At 45.6% G+C, this 23,945-nt stretch overlaps 1 long non-coding RNA gene across 2 annotated transcripts; it reads left to right on the forward strand.

Annotated features, from left to right (window-relative positions):
• Nucleotides 1-271: 271 nt before the first annotated feature.
• LOC119871261 lies at nt 272-23,640 on the forward strand. 2 transcript variants are annotated; one of them, XR_005357343.1, is made up of 3 exons: nt 272-1,904; nt 19,887-20,236; nt 22,697-23,640. It is a non-coding gene; the product is annotated as an uncharacterized LOC119871261 (long non-coding RNA). The 2 variants fall into 2 exon arrangements; XR_005357342.1 differs by lacking the exon at nt 272-1,904 and adding an exon at nt 18,737-19,446.
• The last annotated feature ends 305 nt before the right edge of the window (nt 23,641-23,945 follow it).

Raw genomic sequence — 23,945 nt, forward strand, 5'->3', positions numbered from 1 at the left:
GTCTTCTCCCCGCTTCCCCCGGCGGCGGCGGCGGCGGCGGCGGGGAGGGGATGGGGGGCAGCCAGGACCGCCCAGCTCGCCCCGGGCGCGAGGCCAGCAGCGCGCCTGCGCAGCCCGGCCGCCTCGCGCATGCTCGCTGCCGCCACCGCCTTTCCCCAGGTGCGCGAGCTGGCGGGCTCCGCGGTTCCGGGACGCGGCGAGCCGCCCTAGCTCGGCTTCCGGCTCGCGCTCCGTGGGCGGCGCGCTGACGTCACCGCGCGGGCGGGCTGCGGCGGAGGCGCGGCGGCGGGGGATTCCGCTCGGCGGGTCCCTGAGAGGGGCTCCCCCCGCGTCCCCGCCGCCCACTCGCCCACGGAGGGATGTGCCGGTGGGTCTGGGCGTTGAGTCCGCCGCCCTGGGGCATCGGCGCGCGGCGGGGCGTCGTCCGTGACTCGGCCTCGTCTGCCAAGCGGGGTGAAGCCCCGCCCCGCCCCCACCCGGAGGGAGCGCCCTTGGGTGCACGGCCAGGTGCGTCGCCGGGAGCCCACCCGGGCTCGCGGGGGAAGGGAGGGCCTGGTAACTCGAGAAACCTCTGGAAGGTGATGCAGGCGATCCCACGCACGCCGGCCCCGGACCCCGGCGGCGAAGACCCTGCGCGGTACTGTGGGCCGCAAACCGTTGCACGACGCGCGGAAGTACGAAGAAGAAATGCAAACAAGAAAAAAAGAAGAAAAGTGCAAATAGCTCCCTAGCAAGATTCTGTGACCCTAAAGCCAGTAAGGCGCGGAATGGTCCTTCGGCTGGTTGAGTGAAGGTCGACTGAAGGGCGTAAACTTCCGCAGCTGCATCCTTCTGGCCTGCAGGAAGGCAGGCTTTGAAAAGGTATCCTGCATCCAGGGTACGAAACCAGAAGCTCTTTTGAGAATTTTAACTGTATTAGCATAGTTTTCTAAAAGCAAAACAGAGCAAAAAAAGCAAATCCGTTTTGCACCCCCTCCCCCCACCAAGGCTAACCCAAGCGGGCTCAATGTGGAGTCATTTGTATTCCCCAAGAGGATGTCTGCTCTGTTAACTGCTTAATTTGAGGGGTTTCGTGAATACTGTTGATCGCGGAACATCTGATAAGGGCTAAGGCGGTAGTAGGAGTGGTCAGCGGAGCTGTGACGAAGACCAAAGTAGCGACGTTTGTGACTGAAAATGACGAGAAAATGAGCGCTGCTTCACGGTGCGCACAAACGAGCCCTTGGGTAGTATTAATTCTGAAGATGAAACGCAAATTGTGCAACAGGTAAAACACGATATGCCTGCACTTTTGACAGCAACGGACTGGAACAGTGATTGATGGAATGGAAAGACTTTGGAGCATGATGCAAGAGACCATGCTTCTAAGTCAGATGCCTACTTACCTAATCTTAAATCACATAGGACCAAGAGTGTTTGTTCTAGAAGCAAAGCTAAGGATGGTAAAAAACAAAACAAAACAAACAAAAAAAAATGTGTTTCAGGGAAAGTATGGTTCCAAGGGCCCACAGCACTAACCCAATGTTTATGACATCTGTGAATTATGAAGCACAAAGTTGCTAAAGTGCTCTTAACAACACTTGAGATCATCTAAGAGGGATTTACCTACCCTCGATTTCAAAGTATACAAAACGTGGCTATTTTTGGAAAAGATGCCATGGAACAGACCAAGCAAGGAAGAGGGAGATAGACTTATTTTAAAGTTGAAAAGGGTTACCCACCTCACTTTTCTATGGAAAGTTCATCCAGATAATGAGGGGTTAAGCCACTTCTTGTTAACTTTGAGTGTATATAAACATGGCCTTAAGTATACCCGTTTGGAATTTAAACCCTTCATGAGGAGAAGAGGAGCTCCTGTATCTTGGTTCCAGGAAAGCCATGTCTTTACTAGAGGCTTATTTGAGGTATGATGTCTTTACGAATACAGCTTAGGGTCAGGAGAGGGGGCAGCTGGCTGGGTGGCTCAGTCGGCTAAGCATCCAACTCCTGATTTCAGCTTGGGCTCAGGTCATGACCTTGAGGTTTGGAGATCTAGTGCCTAGTGAGGCTTGTGCTGACCCTGGAGCCTGCTTGGGATTCTCTCTCCCTCTGCCCCTCCCCCCATGCAGATCCTCGTGTTCACACAGCCATTTACTAATTGTGTGCCTGTGGCCAAGTTACTGAACATCTTAGCCTTAGTTTCCCCCTCTGTAAAAAGGCAATAATAATGGTACCCACCTAGGGTTGTTGTGAAGTAAAAACAGCTTTAAGGGTATCTGGTGCACAGTTAGATATTATCTAAACTCTTGAGGGTGTTAAGGACAGAGCTTGTTTTCAATTAAATTGTGCAAAAGAGGAAAGTGGGACACATGAAAAAAATATAAAAGCACATACAACAAAACTAGGCACATAAAATTTTTTACAGCACCATATGCCTGGGGGGGGGTGCAGTCGATGATATTTTAATACAGGTTTCCAAGAAAATGGGACCCAAGGTAAAGGCTTATATAACAGCAATTCTTTAGAGAGTATAACTCCAGGGAAGGAAGAGTGAGGGGGAAAAGGAAAACGAAGTAGGGAAGGAGATAGCAAAAAATCCAGAAGAGGAAATACTGAGCTGGCCACAGCTATGCAAGGAAGAGCTGTTCTGTCTCACGTGTCTCCCTAGAGGACTTGGGAGACCAGTGTTTTGGAACAGAAGGAAGAACAATGGTTCCCAGTTCCCATCAGTCAAAGGTTATTGCAGGAGACATGAACCACCCCCAACCCACCACCCCCATACTTTTTGAATCCTGCCTCCTGCTACTCCAGGCAGCTGCCAGGAAAGCCAGATCCCTCAACAGCACTAGCATTATCCTTGCATGAGCTGAGCTGGCAAGTGAATGGGAGCCAGTAGCACTTCCCAACTGTCCACCTGCAGCCTGCAGCTCAGCAGTGTCTACCGCCTCCGGAGCTACAGGGAAGCCCCCTCAAAAAAGCTGGGGATTCAAGGCATTGAGTGAGATTTTATTAAATTATGTCCCAAAGCAGCATGAGTGACCTGGAGCAAACAGCCTCACAACATGAAGGCTCCTACCACCAAGGCTGCTGTGGAGTTCAATAGCCTCCCTTCAGTGAAGATTGAAATATTCCTTCTGCAACCTAGGAGGATGCCTTTGCAGTGAGGTAACGTTCTAGATGGTAACTGAGCTTTAAACAGACAACTATACAAAGCAAATCCAGGGAGGCACACAAACTGGGTTCAATATAATGATCATGGGAGAAATATGGGAGGACCAAGGCATAAAAGGCACTGTGAACTAAGAGAAGCCCTTCATGCTTTCAAATACTAAATGCATTTTCGGGGTCAGGTACAATGTTAGATGCTAGGATCAAAAATAAATAAGATAATCCCTCTGTCCAAGACCTGAGGACAGGCTCACAGTCATACAATAGCAATAAAAGGTAGTCATTTATTCATGCTCTGTTATTTAATAATTTCTGTCACCAGCAGTGCTAGCTCTACAACCTCTGGTGCGGTTAAATCATAAGAAAACAGGTTTCTTTCAAGAAGTTATTGCCTCGGGCGCCTGGCTGGCTCAGTTGGTAGAGGATGCGACTCTTGATCTCAGAGTTGTGAGTTGGAGCCCCACGCTGGGTGTAGAGATTACTTAAAAATTTTTAAATCTTTAAAAAAGAAAAAAAGGTCTTGCCTCAAAAAATTAATATCAAGTGAGTTTATGAATAATTTGATACTTCACCTAACATAGCTGCCAGGATCTGGTAAATGTGTTAATATTGACACAAAGGTGCTCCAAAATGTGTTTGCAATGGGGAGGTGCAATTATTGCAGGGGAGTCTGGGGACAAGCCTTCTGACATGGAAGGGAAGGAAAGCAGAAAGCCCAGAGATGTGGAGTTTCAAATCATGGAGGAGCATAGTCTCAGAGCATTACTGCCAATCCAGAAGGAAGAAGATGAGATTTTAAAGTCGTCTCTCAAACTGGGACAAATTCATGTTATTTAGCCAAAATTGGGCCCTTTACTATGCCACAATTTAAAAAAAGAAAAGGAGACACATCCCATGGCATTACATCCTAACTGGGGAAGCTGATGGGTGATATGTAAGATAAATGAGCAAAATATGTCATGTGTTAAATACTGCCGAGTGCTAAAGGGGTTAAGGCCAGGAGGGTGGAGGTGACTCCAGTAAAGACTAGAACAAAGTGAAATAGTTCTACAGTTATCTGAGGAGAGAGGATCCCTGCAAGCAGAGAGGTTTGGGGGAAATGGCCTTATGGCTTGTTCCGGGAATAGCAAGAAGGTAAGCATGGCCAGCGTAGACCAAGGGAGGGAATAGTAAAAAGCTATAAGAGAAGTCATGGGGCCAGAAAATGCAAGGTGTTACAGATCATGGTAAGAACTTTGTAGCTTTTTCTTTTGGATGAGTTCAGAAACCAGTGGAAGCTTTTGAATAGCGTTAATGCCATCGGACATACTTCTTTAAAGTTTCTTATTTAAATTCCAGTTAGTTCACGTACAGGGTAATACTAGTTTCAGGTGTACAATAGAGTGATTCAACACTTCCTAAAACACCTGGTGCTCATCCCAAGTGCCCTCCTTAATCCCCATCACCTATTTAGCCCATCCCCCACCTACCTCCAAGGGGATTGTTTTTGTGTTCTAGCATCACTCTAGTTGCTTCATAGCAGGAGCCGGAACAAGAGTTGGAGCCTCATGCGACAGTCCAGACCAGAGACAACAGAAGTGTAGGTCAGAATAGTGGCAGAAGTGATGGTGGAAGGTGGTTGAATTCTTGGTAAATATTAAAGGAAGAATCAACAGGCTTCATAGACCAACAAAATACAATGTTGCATTGTACAATGTTGAGAGCAAAATGAAGGATAATACCAAAGTTTTGGACAGAAGCAACTGGAAGAATAGAAGTGCCTCCCGTGGGGGAGACTATGAAGAGACTGGGTTGGAGGCAGGTGGTGGTGGTGGTAGAAGTTTAGAAGCTCATTTTGAGATAGGTTCCACTGAAGATGCTATTAGGCATTGGGTGAAAATATTGGTGAACAGTTTGATATATAATCCTGGAGTCCAGAGGAAAAGCCCAGGTTGGAGACTTCAGTTTACATGCCATCAGCATCTAGATTGAATTTGACACCATGAGATTATTCACATGTTCTCCAAATGCACCCTTCCTGTTGTGTTCTTCATGTACTAAACAGTTGCAAATTAAAGGAAGAGTACTTAACACAGCAAGGAACAAATTTATAGACTTCACTACCCGTAGAAGTAGTACAAAATAAATATATTTTTAAAAGATTGTATTTATTTATTCATGAGAGACACAGAGAGAGAGAGGCAGAGACACAGGCAGAGGGAGAAGCAGGCTCCATGCGGGGAAACCAAGTGGGACTCAATCCTGGGTCTCTAGGATCACGCCCTGGGCTGAAGGTGGCACTAAACTGCTGAGCCACCCGGGCTTCCCCAAAATAAATATTTAAATAACTGCAAAGAAGGAATTTAGTTAAACTGATGATCAAATGATCCAAAGTGACTCCATTAAGGGAAATTCAGTAGTTTGGGTTAACACACTTTCCACGCCTCACCCAAGTTTGGGATTTCAAAGAGTGTACTTCAAAATAAAAGTATTTGGAACTTGTCAACCCTGATATCAGTCTACATTTTTTGCTATTGAGAAACCAAATATGCCAGTATTAGTTTCCTAGGGCTGTCATAACAAAGTACCACAGACCAGGTGGCTGAAACAACAAAAATTTGTCATACAATTCTGAAAGCCAGAAGTCTAAGATCAAGGTGTCAAGTAGGGCTAGTGTGTTCTGAGGACTGTGGAAAAAGACTCTGTTCCCTGTCTCTCCACCTGGCTTGGAGAGGGATATCTTCTCCCTATGTCTCTTCACACTATCTTCACTCTATGCAGGTCTGTCTCCAAATTTCCCCATTTTTTAAGGACATCAATTGTATTGAACGACCTTACTTTGACTTGATTATGTCTGTAAAGATCCTCTCTCCAAATAAGGTCTCATTCTAGAGTACTTGGGGGTTAGGACTTCAACATATGAATTGGGGTGGGGGCGCACAATTCAGCTCATAACAAGTCCTATTAAATTAACAAAGGTCTATTTGTTGGTCAGTTGGATTTAAATAAAAAATAAAAATAAAAATACATAAATAAAATAACAAAGCTAAATTTCAAGATTCTCTTGCAGCTTAAATGAATAAGTATCTGGGACAGTCCTAGCACCTGATAGGCAATCAACTGTAAAGAGGCAGAAAATATGGCTTAAAAAACAATAGTGATCTAAGTACAATCCCTAAAAGAGCCTTCCACTAACATGACACTAGACAAGAGTTGGCTATAAAAATAATGAAAATGTCACTTACCCTCAGAGCCATCCAAAAATTGCACATATAAGTGTGTTGGGTAATCCTAAAATCCGGAAAATGATTTAGGTTTTAGAGTTGACATGATCAGATTCAGAGGCCCACCCAACAAAAGAAAGTCTTAATTTTTCCATGTGCTAATCAAAGCTCTTGTTTGCAAAGGACATTCAGTTGCTCAGTTTTACATACTTTGTGTTACTAATTACACAATTACTAAGTGTTTATTAGTCAACTGATCAATCAAGTTACTAATTACTGATGCTGGTCACTGTGCTACTTGCTGGGCATCAGAGATTAAAAAAGAGAGAATGCCTGATCCCAAGCAGCTTTCCATCTAATGATGGAGACATATGAATAAAGATTTACAGAAAAAATGTGATGATAGAGGTGAAAATAGGATGCTTCCTAACTACAGCCTGCTGAGGTGCTAGGGAAGACTCCTTGGAGGAATAATAATTGAGATGGCTTTGAAGGACAAGAAGCTCTTACCAAGTCAAAGACTGACTAGAGAACTGAGTTGCCTTCAGCTCAGGCCATGATCCCCAAGGTCCTGGGATGGAGCCTCCCCGCTCCCACTGCAGGCTTCCTGCCCAGCAGGGAGTATGCTTCTCCCTCTGCCCCTCATCCTAGCTCATGCATGTGTCCTCTCTCTTAAAAAAAAAAAAAAAAACTTAAAAAAAAGACTAGACAAAGAGGAAGAGAAAGACATTCTAATCAAAATAATATCATCTGAACTTTTATTAAATGGATAAAGTAAAATCTTTCTTAAAGAAGAGTAAATATGCACTCTCTGAAGAACAACCATATTTTTTGCTCAACAATAGCATGTAGGGCAGCCCCGGTGGCTCAGAGGTTTAGCGCCGCCTTCAGCCCAGGGTTTGATCCTGGAGACCAGGGATCGAGTCCCACGACAGGCTCCCTGCATGGAGCCTACTTTGCTTCTACCTTTGCCTGTGTTCCTGCCTCTCTCTCTCTCTCTCGCTATGTCTCTCATGAATAAATAAATAAAATATTTTCAAAAAAAAAACAAACAATAGCATGTAATAATTGAATAATAAAGCTTGGCATTGTAAGGCCTCAAACTCATTGGGGTGTGTGTGTGTGTGTATGTGTGTGTGTGTGTGCGCGCGTTTTAATAACAAACCACTTCAAAAGCTCTTAGTATACCCTACTATAACTTGAAAGACCTAAACCTAAAAGCACATTCTACCTAATAAGCAATGCGATTGGACGGATGGAAGAAAGCCATAGTGGTGTACATGCACAGGAGCAAAAATGGGTGGGAAGGGATCTTTAGAAAAGCAAGTGGCTTATTATTTTCAAGTAAGAGAAAGAAGGAACAATGGCAACAAGGCTTCTGAAAATTGGATAAATGGTATTCAGTCTTTGGCTACTAGGAAGCTCAAAGTGAAATTCGCTGTGAGATTTTAATAATGACATAGGAACTTAAGCCCATATAAATACAGCTTACTCTCTTTCCCTTTTTAAAATTCTTCTGTTCTATCAAAATGGTGATTCTCTATATAGAACTGGAGAATGAATGAGGAGAGACTGTTGAATCTGAGATAGAGTTAGTTTGAAATGTCTCTGGTACATGCCAATGCAAAAATACAGTAATAATTTCAGTATATGACAGAGCTCCCAGAGCACAGGGTGTAGACATAGACCTCTTCTCTACCTGCGCTGACTCTCTGGTACTTTTATCTGCTCTCATGGCTTTCAATGCCATCATCTTTTGTTGACTCCCAAATACAGTTCTCCAGCTCAGAACTACCTTGTCAACTCTGGGCTCATATTGACATCTCCACTTGAATATCTAATTAACATCTCAAATTCACCTGTCCAAAAATCATGCAACCATGCCCCTGATGTTCTCCAAAACCAGCTACTCTTTACAGTCCCCATCTCAGCCAGTGACTGAACCCTTTCCTCTCATCCCCACATCTAGTCACTCAGCAAATCCTATTTCTTTGAAATAGAAAAATAATCTGACCATTTTCACCACCACTACAGATACTGCTCTGGTCCAAGCAACTTGAGTTGCCTGGGTTATTGCAGTTGCCTCTTGTCTGGCTTCCGTATTTGGTCCATGCCCTCCAAATTCTATTCTCAACACGTCTGCCAGAGACCATGTCATTTCTCTTCGAAATATCCTCAAACAGCCCATCTTTCTTGGACATAAAGCCATAAAGTGGTGACATGGTCCCATGTTATCTAGCTCCAATTACATCTCTGACCTCATATCTTATTGCTCTCTTTCTCCTTTAATCTGGGGGAGTCCCGGGGTCTCCTCACTCCTGGAACAAACCACATACACCATTGGCTCAAGGTTTTTGCATTTACTTTTCCTTCTGAAATGTTCTTCCAACAGATAACCACAGGCTTGCTCTCTCATTGTCTCCCAACTCTTTGCATAAATGTCTCCTCCTCCTTGGGACTTTCCTGACCACTCAGTTTAAGACTGCAACTCGCATATCCACCCACAGACAGTTTTTAACTTCCTTGCCTGTATTTGTTTTCCCCATAGCTCTTACCTTACCTTAAAAAATACTATATATTATATAAACTTACCATGTTGTCAGTCTCACCAACAAGTATGTAAGTTCCATGAGAGTAGGCATTTTATCTTCTTCTGAGCCCAGAAAAAGTGCCTGGTAGAGTAGATGTTCAATTACTATTTGGTGAATATTGAATGACTCAATGACTGAACACATAGATCTGGAACCCAGGTAGGAGTTTCTGCCAAAGATTTTTTAAAAATGGCAGGGTATCATTTGCATATAGATCCAAGAAGTGGATTACCTAGAGAGAATGTGCAACGTGAAAAGGATAAAGAGTTGAAATCAATCTTATGAACAGGTAGAGAAAGAAGTGGTGCAATGAAGGAGACGAAAACCAATAACAAAAACATACAAGGAGAACCAGGAGAGAGTGAGCAACAAAAAGGTAGATGAACTTTCAAAAGGAGTGGTTAACAATGTCTACTGTAGCAGAAAGGAGGAGTAAGACTAGCAATAGAAAGTGTCCATAGAAATTGCTCAGCTATTTAGGAGGAAATAAATTGCTGGTCATCTTGCACCGTATGTCCAACTCCAGACAAAGTGTTGAATGCAAAACATCAGTGAAGAAATATGCTCTTAAGAGGAAAGAATTTCCTAAGCTTAAAATAAATTATATACTTTACAAACATACTGATGAATTTGACTCCATTAAAATGAATAATATTCTTTAGATCCCCAAAGAAGCTGAACCAAAATGAAGAGGCTAAAATAAACTGGTAAAAATATGTGCAGGAAATTTGACAATGGAAAAATTACCTTCTATTAAAAAAAAAAAGCTGGAAAGAAAAACCTTCAGATTCTAATACATAAAAGGGTGAAAGTACAAACAGACATTTCATAAAAGTGGAAATGTAAACAGTTGGAAATGATCTACATGACTAATAAACAAAGAAACACCAGTTAAAACAATGCTGAGGTTTTTTCTACTGTTAACACAGTTTAAAAATATAATTATGGCAAGCAAACTGTGAAAAAGAATTACTTAAATACTGCCAGTGGACCCAACCAGGTGCAGGCCATTTTAGAAATTTATGTAAAAATAGGGTGCCTGGGTGGCTCAGAAGGTTAAACGTCTGCCTTCGACTCAGGTCATGATCCCAGCTTACTGGGATAGAGCCCCACATAGGGCTCCTACTCAGCAGAGAGTCTGCTTCTCCTTCTGCACCTCCCCCTGCTCATACTCTCTCTCACTCTTGCTATGCACGCTCTCTCTCTTTCTCTCTCTCTCTCAAATAAGTAAATAAAATCTTTTAAAAAATCTATTTAAAAACACAATAAGGGGCGCCTGGGTGGCCCAGTTGTTTAAGAATCTGATTCTTGATTTCAGTTCAGGTCATGATCTCAGAGATCGAGCCCCTAGTCAGGCTCTGCTTGGCCCTTTCCTTCTGCTCCTCCCCTCCACCATTCTCTCTCTCTCTCTCTCTCTCTCTCTCTCTCTAAGATTTCATTTGTTTACTCACGAGAGACACAGAGAGAGGCAGAGACATAGGCAGAGGGAGAAGTAGGCTCCATGGGGAGCCTGATGCAGGATTCAATCCCAGGACTTGGAATTACGACCTGAGCTGAAGGCAGACACTCAACCACTGAGCCACCCAGGTGTCCCTCTCTCTCCCTCTCAAATAAATACATGAAATCTTTTTTTTTTTTTAATAAGGCTAGAATAAGATAGTCACAATTAGCCAAAAGGTGGAAGCAATCCAAATGTCCATTAACAGATGAAGAGACAAAAGAAAATGTGGTATGTATGTTAAAGGAATATTATTCACCTTTAAAAAGGAATGAAATTTGACACATGCTACAATATGGTGAAATTTTAAAAGATTTTTCTACGTGAAATAATCCAGACACAAAAGAACACATACTGTGTAACTCCATTTATATAAAGTATCTAATAAAATCAGATTTATAGAGAAAAAAAGTAGAATGGTAGTTGCCAGGGTCTGGGGAGGGGGAAGTGGGAAGGTACTGTTCCATGGGTAAAAATTCCATCTAGGGGCAGCCCAGGTGGCTCAGTGGTTTAGCGCTGCCTTCAGCCGAGGGCCTGATCCTGGAGACCTGGGATCGAGTCCCACGTCGGGCTCCCTGTGTGGAGCCTGCTTCTCCCTCTGCCTGTGTCTCTGCCTCTCCCTCTGTGTGTCTCTCATGAATAAATAAATAAAATATTTAAAAAAATTCCATCTGGGATGACAAAAAGCTCCAGAGACAGTTAATGATGATAGTTGCACAACATTGTGAATGTATCTAATGCCACTGAATTATAAAATTTAAAATAGTTAAAATGGTAAATTTAATTTGTATGTATTTTACCACAAAAAAATCTCAAAAAATGTATATAACAAGAGTCTGGAAGTGACCAATAATTCACTCTTATTTGTTACTTTTTTTTAAAGATTTTATTTATTCATGAGATTTTTTTTAGATTTTATTTATTTATTTGACAGAGACAGCAAGCAAGCACACCATGGGGGAGTAGTAGAGAGGGAGAGGGAGAAGCACTGAGCAGGGAGTCCGACGTGGGGCTCAGTCCCAGGACTCTGGGATCATGACCCGAGCCAAAGACAGATGCTCAACCAACTGAGCCATCCAGGTGCCCCCAATAATTCACTTCTAGAAATTATTCTTGTGGTGGGGTGCCTGGGTGGCTCGTTCGGTTGAGCATCCAACTCTTGGCTTGGGCTCAGGTCATGACCTCAGGGTTGTGGGATCAAGCCCCACAGCAGGTTCCCCACTCATGGAGGAGTCTACTTGAGATTCTCTCTCTCCTCTGCCTCGGCCCCTCCTCTCATTCAAGCTTTCTCTAAATCCATCCATCCATCCATAAATACATACATACACACATAGTCTTGCGGAAATAAACCCAAAATCAAGCAACATGTTTATGAGAATGTTATTTATCATTGCAAAACAACTCTTTGGAAACAAAATCATGATTCAAAAAGTGATGGCACAGTTCTAAACTGGAAGCTCCCGGACACCAGCTACCTGCCTATTCTTGCTTTCCACTCCATCTCCATCACCTTCCTGTGCTTGGCACAGAGAAAATACCTCACAAACAGTTGCTGAATTAATTAATATGGTGAAATGTTATATATAAGAGTATTTACAAACGGTTTAATGACATAGGACGTGGCTTGATATAATAAGTTTAAAAAGCAGGATAAAACTTGTATATACAGTTTGATTTCAACTGTGTAAAACAAGGATGCTTTTCATGTGGGATGATGAATTCCCTTATTGTTTAAGCCAGTCTGAATTGTGGCTTTTTATTATACCTGAAAGCATCCCAACTGATCCTTGCACCCACACAAAAACTTCACTCATAAGGAGTTCCTAATGCTTTCCCCGAGCTTACTAAAGACAAAAGCAGAAAGTAAAAAAGTAATGGTACAATTAATAAAAGCTACCTGACAGCAAGGAAGAAAACAGGAAAATGCTTTAAACAAAACACAAAAAAGCTTTTGCAGTACCATAAAAATACAGCCGGCTGGAGCATTTAGCAGAGGATCAGACAGTTTTACAGGCTTCATAATTTTTTAAGATATTCTTATAATAATGGATATTTGTAATAATGATCCTGAGTCACCAATAATGATGCCCCATTTGTGCAATATATTCTGTTTGAGAAGATGGTGCATTATATAATACAGTTTGGAAGGATTCTCATTAAAATGTTTAAAACATTTAAAAGTTCCAGGACTTACGGGGGTATACTGAAATGCAATTCTTCTGGAAAACTCACTTAGCCAGAACTCCTCATTTTCCCAATATTGTTAAAGAGAAACAAAAAGTCATTTTGTATGACAATCTAACATTATTGCAATTTTTTGAAAATCCGGAGTACCTAATGATCCCTTGGGATGGGATGGAGAGCTTGTTAAAAATGTAGTTTCCTCAGCCCTTCCTCCAAAGATTCTAATTTAGTGGGTCTGGAATGGGGCTTACGTAGTGGCATTTTAGCAGACACCCAGATGATTTGAACCAGACATTCCAAAACAGTGGAATCGAGCTATAAAGACTTTATTTAGGAATTGTTAGAGAGTTCTCTGTTTTACCAAGCCTCCAGCTCAGACCATATCCATGCTTCTTACTCCGCCCGAAAAGAAGTAGATGGCCTCACCTCTTAAATTAAAAGAAAGTACTAACCTACCTAAAATAACCTGCTGCATTTTCAAGGGAGTTGTGAACCATACATGCCCTAACTTTAGCGAATGTTTTTCTCATTCCGTTTTTAATCTTAAAGAACTCCTGCTCCGCTATTACTAATATTTAAAGTTTGGGTTAACAACAGACCTTATCCCACATTTCATATTCAATGTTGATAACAACATAATCTACGTTATTAATAATCGGTGGTGTCAGTACAACATTTTTTCATTGTATTTTCACCAGAATGCTTCGGCACCACACCTCCTTTTTCTGACTCCTCAAGATATCTGATCCTTAAATATCCTCAAGATATTTAATACCTGAAACCTGCATGGAGGGTGGGTTATTCATAAGACACTGGGGAAAACATGTAATGAATATAGGGGAGTTTCAACCAAATGTATGGTATGGCTGAAAAGTTTGGAGAGACATGAATTTATTTGGACGAGGCATTGATATATTTTTCTTAAATAAGCATGAGGCTTTAAGTGTCATGATACCACTCACACGATGAATATGAATTAGTCAGACTCTTAGAAGCAGAGAGTAGAGTAGAAGGGTGGTTGCCAGGGGCTGGGGGAGGGGGAAGCAGGGACGTGTTAGTCAAAGGATATGAAGTTTCAGTTCTACAAGATGAGTAAGTCCTAGAGATCCCCCCCGTACAGCATAGCGCCTGTGGTTAGCAGTCCTGTATTGTGTACTTAAAGATTTGCAATGGAGGCAGACCTCAGGTGAAGTGTTTTTATCGCATAATAATAATAATAAAAGGGCAAGAGAAAACTTTTGGGGGCGATGGAAAAGTTTACAGCATAGATGATGGTGATGCTTTCGCGGATACATACTTACTTCCACGCCCATCAAGATATATGTATTAATCACGCACAGCTATTTGCATGTCAAAACGCTTTTAGAAATGAAAAGGGTCGTGAAAACACTTTCCACAAAACTTTTTTAATACAGGAATTACTTCATAACTCGGTAATCACACGGTATTTCTGCCAGTGGCAAAGAATTTTTCTCCTGCTTTTTCTCATCCCTTTTCTTCTTCACAACAAGTCTGTGATTGAAATGAACATCTACACACCCAGACATGGGGTCTACCTTCATTTCCTGGCCTCCTGGGTCTCAGGTATCCCTAGAAAATAGGTTTAGGGGATCCCTGGGTGGCTCAGCAGTTTAGCGCCTGCCTTTGGCCCAGGGCGTGGTCCTGGAGTCCCTGGATCCAGTCCCATATCGGGCTCCCTGCCTGGAGCCTGCTTCTCCCTCCGCCTGTGTCTCTGCCTCTCTCTCTCTCTGTCTCTCTGTGTCTCTCATGAATAAATAAATAAAATCTTAAAAAAAAAAAAAAACAGAAAATAGGTTTACTCTCTGTAAGAATCTGCTTTTTCTGGTACCTGTAAATCCTATCTTATTTTTCCTGCACCATTTCGTCATTTGCTGAGAGTCTCCAACGTACGACGTCAGACCTAAGAATATGCAGATAAGTAAATATGCCCTATCTTTGATTTGCTGACAGCCTAGTGGGAGAAAACGGACATATAAGTGAATGATTACAACACGGCACAATAAATATTGTAAAAAACAGGCTGCTGGATCACAGTAGAAAGAGTGGCTAATTCCGCCCGGCCAAATACAAAAAGGGCTTCTTGGAGGGGCTTCTTGGAGGCTTCTTATATATGATCTGGGATTTGAACAGGTGAAAAACATAATTTAGGCAGGGTGTACCCTATGCAGACATGGAGATAGGGGAGGGTACGGCAGGTTGGGTAGAAACGATGGAACTTGGTGAACAATTGGATATGGGAAGTTGAGGGAAGGGAGAGAAATGAAGCTATTTCCAAAATTTCTTTCTTTCTTTCTTTCTTTCTTTCTTTCTTTCTTTCTTTCTTTCTTTCTTTCATTCATTCATTCATTCAATTTAGCACATACTCTGCGACAAGAGAGGAAGGAGATGAATTGCATTAAGTGGAAGGGATAGTGTAAGGGGAGAAGCTGATTTGAGGGATGAGGTCAGATGTGAACACGTTGACCAACAGTCTCCTGCAAAGCCTCCAGCTCTACTGGCCTGTCCTGCCCTGGGAAACAGGACTGCTGAGAGGAGGAGCAGGTTCAGGCTGCAGATGAGAGGTAGGACCATCAGCAAAGGGGGTCCTGGACATGACCAGACACACAATTTGTGGAGCCCGATGAAAAATAAAAATGTGGGCCCCCTCGTTCAAAAAAGCAGGAAAAAAGTGCCGTTAAAGTCATTGAACACACTTAAGATACTAAAATACAAGAGTGTTTTCCTTTCTTCTACAACCTCTCAACATATCATGGAGGTTTTTATGGGCTGTTTAATGTTGTTCTCAATAAATAAAAATGTAAAATTATTGGCATGAACTTTACCATGAATCTTTATATGGTGCAATGCAAGCACTCAATGTAAATACCAGAACATTTAACTTGAAATCGCTAAAGTTAAGCGACCTATTTCTCGGCTTGACCTTGGAAGATGAGTCAAGCTGGTCAGAAGAAACGAACACAAGCTGGACTTGGGGAAGTTAGAAGGAGGAAGAAGAGGCTCCCGCAGGGCATGGTGTGGGCCCAGAGGACTTGAGGATACTTGTAGGGTGAATCCAGTGCCTTGCAGGTGTCCGGGATTCCACCCTGGGATTGGCACATTCCCATGCAGTTGGAAGGGACAGCTGCCACGTTCCCCCTCCCACCAGCACCCAGGCCAACGTACCACACCTCAGCAGGGAGACAGGAAGTCAAGTCAGGCATCTCCCCTTTACACAGGCCAGCTGTCCCAACCCACAACAGATGGGCGACCCCAACAGTATCGCAACCCCTGTGCCAGGATGTGCTGGGTATTTGGATCAAGGGTGGTGAGAGGCTGGCCCTGGCCAGCTCACCCGCTGAATGAGCTGTGCTGCTGGCAACCTGGGGCAGGGGGCGGACAGCCCCCACTGCTGAGCCTCGCCCCGAGATGCCACTGATTGTGACCCCTGCTTTCCTCACACCTGCGCTCAGATCCCTGCCGGGGTGAGGAGCAGCGGTTTGGGCAGGGGTGGAGGAGGCATGGAGGGGAACAGGCAAGACCCATGTGTGCAAAGGTCGAAAAGACGGAGGCCGAGAACGCTTCCCAGGGAGGCAGGGGGAGGAGAGATTACACAGAAGTGAGAGGCCAAGCCTCCAGGACATGCTCCGTTGTCCCATCAGACTTCACCCACAAAACACACATCCAGAGATATTTTAAGAACTTCAAGACAGCAGCTGCACAGCATTAAGCCCCAAGCACGGAGGCCTTCCGAGTGTGGGCTCCTGTGAAACCACATTGGTTGCACACCCATGGAGCCAGCCCTAGGCTCACGACATCACCCAAGAGGCTGAGAAAATAGAAGAGAGCCAAGCAGGAAGACTAGAGAACCCCCACATGAGAGAAGTAGGGGGGTGGGGATGGCAGTGGGAAGCGAAAGCAAGGCAGAGATGAACAAGCAGGAGAGAGAGGTAGGCCCAGAAGCCGACGGAACTAGAGGATCTTCTGCAGCAGAGGCTTCTCCTAGCAGGTCTGCAGAGATGTTTACTCGTCCCACAAGCATGTAAAAAATCTGAGCCAACATCTAAAAATTGGAAACACTCACAAAAACCAAGCTTTGAAACAAAACAAGCAGAACAAAATCAAGGGGTTTAGCAAGGCTGGCTCTACACGTCTCCATGGCCATAATGGAGCCAGGGATGAGCAACAGCTGGTCCCCTGGAAAGGGCACCTGCCCCCCCAAGTGCCAGGCCACCTATGGCTCCCCGGGGGCCTGCACGTGCAGCTCCACTCACATGTTTGGCCCGTTACACGTAGGCACAGGGGTTGAGAAACTCGGGTCTGCGCTGCTGCGTCCAATGTCGCAGAAAGGTCAAGTAAGAGGGGCCTAAAAATAGGGCACTGGATTTGGCAAGTAGGGAAACATTGGTAACATCTGAATCGGAGCGGCCTGAATGGAGCGATGGAATGGAAGCCAGATGGCAGTGGGCTGGGACGTGAATGGGAGGTGATGAAGTGCAGCCTGCAAGGGGAGAGGCTCATTTTTCTCAGATTTATTTTGTCATAAAGGAGGGTGATGGAAAAGCAGTTCGAACCCACCTCGCCATCCGCGTTCCTCCCGCATCCTCCTTCCCACATGCTTTATAACTAAAGAAAGAAGTAAAGCAACATGACTTGAAGGAAGATCTCTGTTTAAAATTTTACATTGCAAGGGGGAAAAAAAATCAGTTCAAGACCAGCAGTGGAAATTAACTGGGATTTTACTGTTCTCTGTCAGCATGTCATACCCAAGGATCCCAATCATGAGTCCTTACGGCTGCCAGCATTGGTCTTAGGGAAAATTAAATGAGGCCATTTCAGACTCACTCAGAGGGGCTTTTTGTTTTGTTTTGTTGTAAGCCACCTTAAAATATTTTGTTTTAGGGCAACGTGATGTTTTACAGCAAGTTGCAGGAAAAACCCGTTATGTTGGTATCGCAGAACAACACAGAATTACACATTCAGGAGCGACTTTAAAAATCGAGCAAACTGTTTAGACAGACCTATGTTGTTGTTGTTGTTGTTTTTTTTTTAAATAACAAACTATTCAGATCCTAAGCTGTTGTGTAGCATAAGCAACATTCCTCCTTTCAATTGTTGAATAAACTAATCTTAAAATAAATGAAGACATCTGTTTCCACCTACTGCACCGTTGTTTGGATGTTTTACAGACTTGTCTGTTCATACAGAATGTAATGGAGAAGGCTGATATTTTATCATGAACATAGTTAGGTTTAGATTCAGCAGGCTCCGCATTTTACGAAAGGTCTGACTTGGTCAAGCATACCCTGTCCCCAAAGTGGAACTCGCCAGAATTTTGAAAGCCGAATGCCTCCTGCTTGGTACTACTGGCGATGCTCGGTTCTGATTTGTTAACAGATTTCGGCGAGGCAATTTAGGTCAAGGTTTGGAACCCTTGCAAAGTAATCGGATTTTCACCGTGGCTTCCGCTAGCCTGTCAAAGCACAGGAAGCCTGGTGGCTCCCTCCGTGGCCTACTCTTGCCAACGACGTAGAGTTCACCAAGGTCTTGTGAGAGATGCAGCCTTCAACACCTAATTGTGTGCATGGATGTGATTTTGTGACTTTGAGTGCATGTCAAGTCCATGAGACAGGCAACCCTTATTAAAAAAAAAAAAGAAAGAAAAAGTGTGTGTGGGGGGGAGATTGTGTTATTCTTGTTTGTTTTTAATGCAGTTCTGGAAGGCGCCTAGGCTTTATTTAATAAATTGCTAGATGTCATTAAGAAAAGCCCAGAGCCTAACTGTAAACCCCCTTAATCTACCACTTTAAGCATCACTCTCCGACGCCGATAAATAACTTCAGCCTGCAAGGAAGCTGAAACCATCTGCGTGAAGTGCAAACTTGCAAGTCAGTGGGCTGGTTCTGTGCACAACCCCAACAACTGGCCCATCCTAGGCTCGGATGCAGATGGTATGGGGAGCTGATGGGATCATCGCCGAAGGTGTAGGGAGGGAAGGGCTCTGTGGTAGGCATAGGAAATGGATGCGTTGGGGCCAGGGCGATGGGAAAATCAGCCATTCTCACTTTTTTCTTCATTATTCAGCTGCTCTTTAGCCATTAGAGACCTAGATTCTGTGCCCAGTACATCACTGAAATGCATGTCTGCAAACCCCATGGGATTTTCGTCAACATTTATTCTCCTTGACACCCTGCAGGAGCTAAGCATCGTGGCAGGTCCCATTTTTCATGAAGCCTTCTTCTCCCCGGACCTCCAAGGCCCAGAACTGTCTTGGTTTCCCTGCTACTTCTCCAGCTCCTCTCTCTCCTCTCCGACGCTCCGTCCTCCCACCCACCTGCGCACAGGCCTCCTGGTGGGCCTCCTTCCCTTCCCCTCACCCTTGGTGATCTCATCCCGTATTATGCTTTTGGTTCTCTCTCCTATGCAGATGACTACTGAATCATGTTATATAAACCCAGCTTCTTTGCCAAGTTGTAGGCCAATGCCAGTGAGCAGGGTAGTGGAGAGAGCTAGAAAATTGGAAGTGAAATCAAACGAATGACAGGTGAAAATTCATAATGCGACAGATGCCGATTCTTCTCTGCCTTCCACAGCTCCCAAGTCACTTTAATTCTGCCTCCCCGACTTCTCCTAGTGCCTGAAACAATGGGGAGCATCGTGCTGCAGTCTCCGATTTCTCCTCTCCCCTTTCGTCTCATCCCACCGAGCCCCACAGCCTTTAAATACTGTATTTCTGCGAGAGCTTGGCCCCCCGCCCCCCCCAACTCCTTACACTCATCAAGCTTCTCCCGCAAGCTGCAGTCACAGCGCCCGACTGCAGGCCTCGGTGAGTCTCCTCTGCTAATCAAAACCAGGGCGGCCCCGCTGCCCAGTATCTGAGCTCCTCCGGGACAGGTACCCGCGAGGCCTCCACGGCTTTTCTTCCCCCCACTCTCCCGTTTGACCCCTGCGCCCCAGTCAAACTGGACCATTTCTCCAAATAGCCCTGCAAGCTCTCCCACCCGGGCCTTTGTGCCCCCCACAGAGCGGCCCTCCGCCTTCATCCCTTAGCCTGACCTCAAGGCGATGTTGGTCTGTGTTTGGACGGGAGGGTAGAAACCACCCTAAGGTGGGGGGGAACCTGGGTGGCTCAGGAGGTCAAGCATCTGACTTGGGCTCAGGTCGTGATCCTGGGATCGAGCCCTGCTCGGTGAGGAGTCTGCTGCTCCCTCTCCCTCGGCCCCTCCCCTCCCTTGTGATCTCTTTCTTTCTCTGTTTTAACCACAGGGAACCCCATACGGAGGATCGGAGGATGGGAGAATCCGTTTCGAAGATGCTGGAAGGGTTGGAAGAGCAAGAGGAAGGAGGAGGAGGGCTGAGGCAGCAAGAAAGGAGCCACAGCTAAGCACCTTTGGTCTGAAGCCCCCGAATCCACCCCTGCCTCTCGTTGCTTGTAGGTTCTGGATGTGCTGGGTGCGATCCCCCCCACCCCTACTCCAGCAACCAGCTGACTCCCAGAGCCAAAGCAGGTCTCTCCTGCCGCCTGCGGGTGTCCCCTGAGCCTGGATGGCCGGAGAGCCTGGCCCTGCCTCTTGGAAGCGCGACACACAAGGGCAGGTGGCTCTCCGAGACAGCAGGTGGGTCCCTGGGCTGGGGCCCAGCTCAGACGCCCAGGGTTTCCCCAAGTATCCCATGACTCGTCACCCCCTTCCCTGCACCCCCCCACCCGGGCCACCACCCCCAGCTGAAACAAACCTCTCCACTCTCCTGGATTCTGCTGGAACTGTACTGGTCTCCGCTCAGGTCAGGGCTACCCATTCTGGGGTGGGCGCTCCGCGAGGTGCTGCAACACAAGCACGAGTGGTGCAGGCTGGGCTTCTGTCCCCCTGGAGCCTCCCCGCGTGCAAAGCCCTGTTGGAGACACAGTGAAAGGTGCGGCTGCGACGTCGTTGGAGAGGAACTGAGACAAGGGGGTACAAGTGTGGGAGCCCACGGGAAAGGTGTGTAAACCCAGCTGGGAGAGTCACGAAGGGCTTGCAGAGGAAGCCGGGGTCTGAAGCCCAAGAGGTAGGGGTCAGGGGAAGTGCTCTTGGTAGAAAATGTCATGCAAAGGCCCTGCGGCGAGCAGTGGGCTCCACGCGGAGGAGCCAGAGCGTGGGCACAGCTGCGGGCCCCCACATCTGGAAGTGGAGGAGGGGAGGGCCAGGAGGGGGAGAAACGGGGCTGGAGGAAGCAGTGGGTGGCGCACTGGGCCGGGCCTGCATGGCCCCATCTGGGGGTCTGTGCTTTATCCTGGCAGCTGTGGGAGGCCACTGAAGGGCCCCGGGCAGGATGTGACCTGGTCACTAGGGTGCCTCCTCGGACGCCTGCGTGGAGATCACCTACCACAGAAGTCCCACGATCCGTGACAGCTCTTACACACCTGCTCCCCGTCTGTCCCAAGGTGCTTTAGACACATTAGATCTCCGAAAAGCCCCTCGCTCTCAAGATTAGAATCTCATTTTTTTTCCCCTGCCACCCACTGGATGATTTCATTCTTCCCCCATTCCGAAAAAGGCAAAAAACTACAGGGACAGGACCCAAGGCAGTGGTTGCCAGGGCCCGGGAGGGGCCACAGAGGTCGCCTACAGAGGGGTGCCAGGGGATTTCAGGGGGCGATAGAAATAGTGTTTTGTGACTCTATGTGGCAAAACTCACAGAACTGAACACTGACAAGGGAGATTTTCCTGCTTGTAAATTATGCTTCAAAAGCCTGACTTTAAAGGAGAATATCTTTCCTTCCCACTGAATCTTGCACAGGCACCGCGTCCCTGATTTCTCTGGTGGCGCCACCTCCTACCTTGGCGTTTGTGAAGTCTCATTACTGGTGTCAATTTTTTTTTTTTTTTTTTGAGAGGGAGACAGAGAATCTTAAGCGGGCTTCACACCCAGCGTGGAGCTGCACTCGGGGCTCGATCCCACAACCCTGAGATCACGGTCTGAGCCGCAACCAGGAGTCAAGATGCTTAGCCAACTGAGCCACCCAGGCACCCTTACTGATTACCGATGTTGATTTAAAGCTATCTGTTCCTCAGTCTCTCTCTTCTGGCTCGTTGCTAGTGTGTAGGAATGCCACTGATGTCTGTGCATGGATGTGACGTCCTGCCACTTTGCTGGATTCCTGTACCGAGTCCTGGCAATCTGGGGAGGGTGGAATCTTCTGGGTTTTCCACGTAGAGTATTATGTCGTGTGCGAGGAGTGAGGGTGTGACTTCTCTGCCGATTTGGATGCCTTCTATTTCTTTTTTCTTGTCCGATGGCTGAGGCTAGGACTTCTAGTACTGTGTTGAACTGCAGTGGCGACAGTGGGCATCACTGTCATTCCCTCTCTAACTTCTTAAGAGTTCTTGAACTCTTTTACATTTATTTTTTTAAAGATTTTATTTATTTATTCGTGAGAGACACAGAGAGAAGCAGAGACACAGGCAGAGGGAGAAGCAGGCTCCCTGCAGGGAGCCCCATATTCTCTGTGGGCTTTTCATGTGTGGTTTGTATGATATGGAGTGGTGTTCCTCAATATCATAAAAGCCATATACGGGGAATCCCTGGAGATGGCTCGGCGGTTTAGCACCTCCCTTCTGCCCGGGGCATGATGCTGGAGTCCCAGGATCGAGTCCCACATGGGACTCCTGCATGGAGCCTGCTTCTCCCTCTGCCTGTGTCTCCGCCTCTCTGTGTGTCTCTCATGAATGAATGAATAAAATAAAAAAAAAAAAAGCCATATACGAATAGGAAGCAAACTGAGGGTCACTGGTGAGGAGGTGGGAGGGGGATGGGGTAACTGGGGGATGGGCACTAGGGAGGCCACGTGACACAGTGGGCACTGGGTGTTGTATGCAACTGATGAGTCACTAAGTCTGCCTCTGAAACTGGTAATACATTATATGCCAATTAATTGGATTTAAATGACATTAAATTAAATCTTAAACAAATTTAAGAAATCTGTCCCCCAGCAAGTAAAACCTCTCCTTGCTTGTCTCTGTGTGTGTGCAACCACGATTCAGCTCCTGGAGGACGATGGGCGGAGCATCCTTACACTTGGATTGTTTTTCCTGCAGGTAACTCAGCCCTCACTCATTTTGAGGGAGTATCGGTCAAGCCAGAGAAGTGACCTCAGCTTTGATGGACTCTTCCATAGCCTTCGGACTGACTTCCCTCTGGCTTGTCCGGTGCCCGTCCCCACCCTTTCCTTTCCTCATAGTTCCTTTGCTCGAGCCTCCCCATGTGCTATTGTACAGATGCGAAAGGTTCTAACCAGGCGGCGTGCAAAACTAGGCATTAAGCAGGAAGAGAAAATGACTAATAATTTCAAACCTGGAAAGTAAAAAGAGCACCAGTCTTCCCATCATTTTGCCTGGGAAGTGAAGGCCGCTGCAGATTTCTGTATCCTTCCGGCTCTACACTGGCCGAGCCGCAGCCTGCAGCCTGGCAGGCCCTGCCTGCTTGTGTTTGCGAGGTCAGAAGCCTGTGATTCTAAAAGATATCCAATTTCCAGAAAAAAAACAGAAGGCTACCTTTGGAGGATCAAGGAAGGATTTCCCACCCAGAGTGAGGCCCTAGGGTAAAAGGATTATTTTACCATAGTCATTTGCCAAAAACCTGATTTCCTTGAGTCGCACAGAGAGAGAAATCACTTTTATTTTTGTCTTATGCCCTGGAAAAATCTGACATGCGGAAGTCTCGATTTTAACTGTTAGGTGTTTAACATCACCGTGGTTTGCCCAGCACGTAGAAATACTTGTAGAAATTCCCTTCATTCTAACACAAAGCCCAACAGAATAATAAGAACAGGCATTTTGTTTTTGCTAAGTAGCTTGAAGTGGGTATAGGTTCTTCACCTGTGATGTGTGAGCCTTCTCATTGTCATTCAATAGCACCTTTAAATTGAAAGACAGAAAAAATAAATAAATAAATGTAAAGACAGGCATCAGCAACCTGCTGCCCCAGGGGCCAAATCTGGCCCACCACTTGTTTTTGTGAATAAAGTTTTATTGAAACACCACCAGCCCCATTTGTTTACATATTGTCTGTGGCTGCTTTCCCCACAAGAGCTGAGCTGTGGAGTTTGGCAGAGATCACGTGGCCTGAAAAGCCACAAATATTTACTACCTGACCCTTTACAGAAGGTTGACCACTCTTGCTCTGAGAGACAACAGTTTCCAGAATCAGTTTCAGAATCCTCATCAGTCCTGTGCTCAGACCTAATTTTCGAAGTTAAGCATGGAAAGGTAGCATCTGGGTTGTGATAATCTCTCTCACTAGGACAGATGTTTTGTTTTGCATGAAAACTAGGAAAAAGGTTAATTA

The sequence above is a fragment of the Canis lupus genome, chromosome 3 (assembly GCF_011100685.1).
Source record: "Canis lupus familiaris isolate Mischka breed German Shepherd chromosome 3, alternate assembly UU_Cfam_GSD_1.0, whole genome shotgun sequence".
Lineage (NCBI taxonomy): Eukaryota > Metazoa > Chordata > Mammalia > Carnivora > Canidae > Canis > Canis lupus.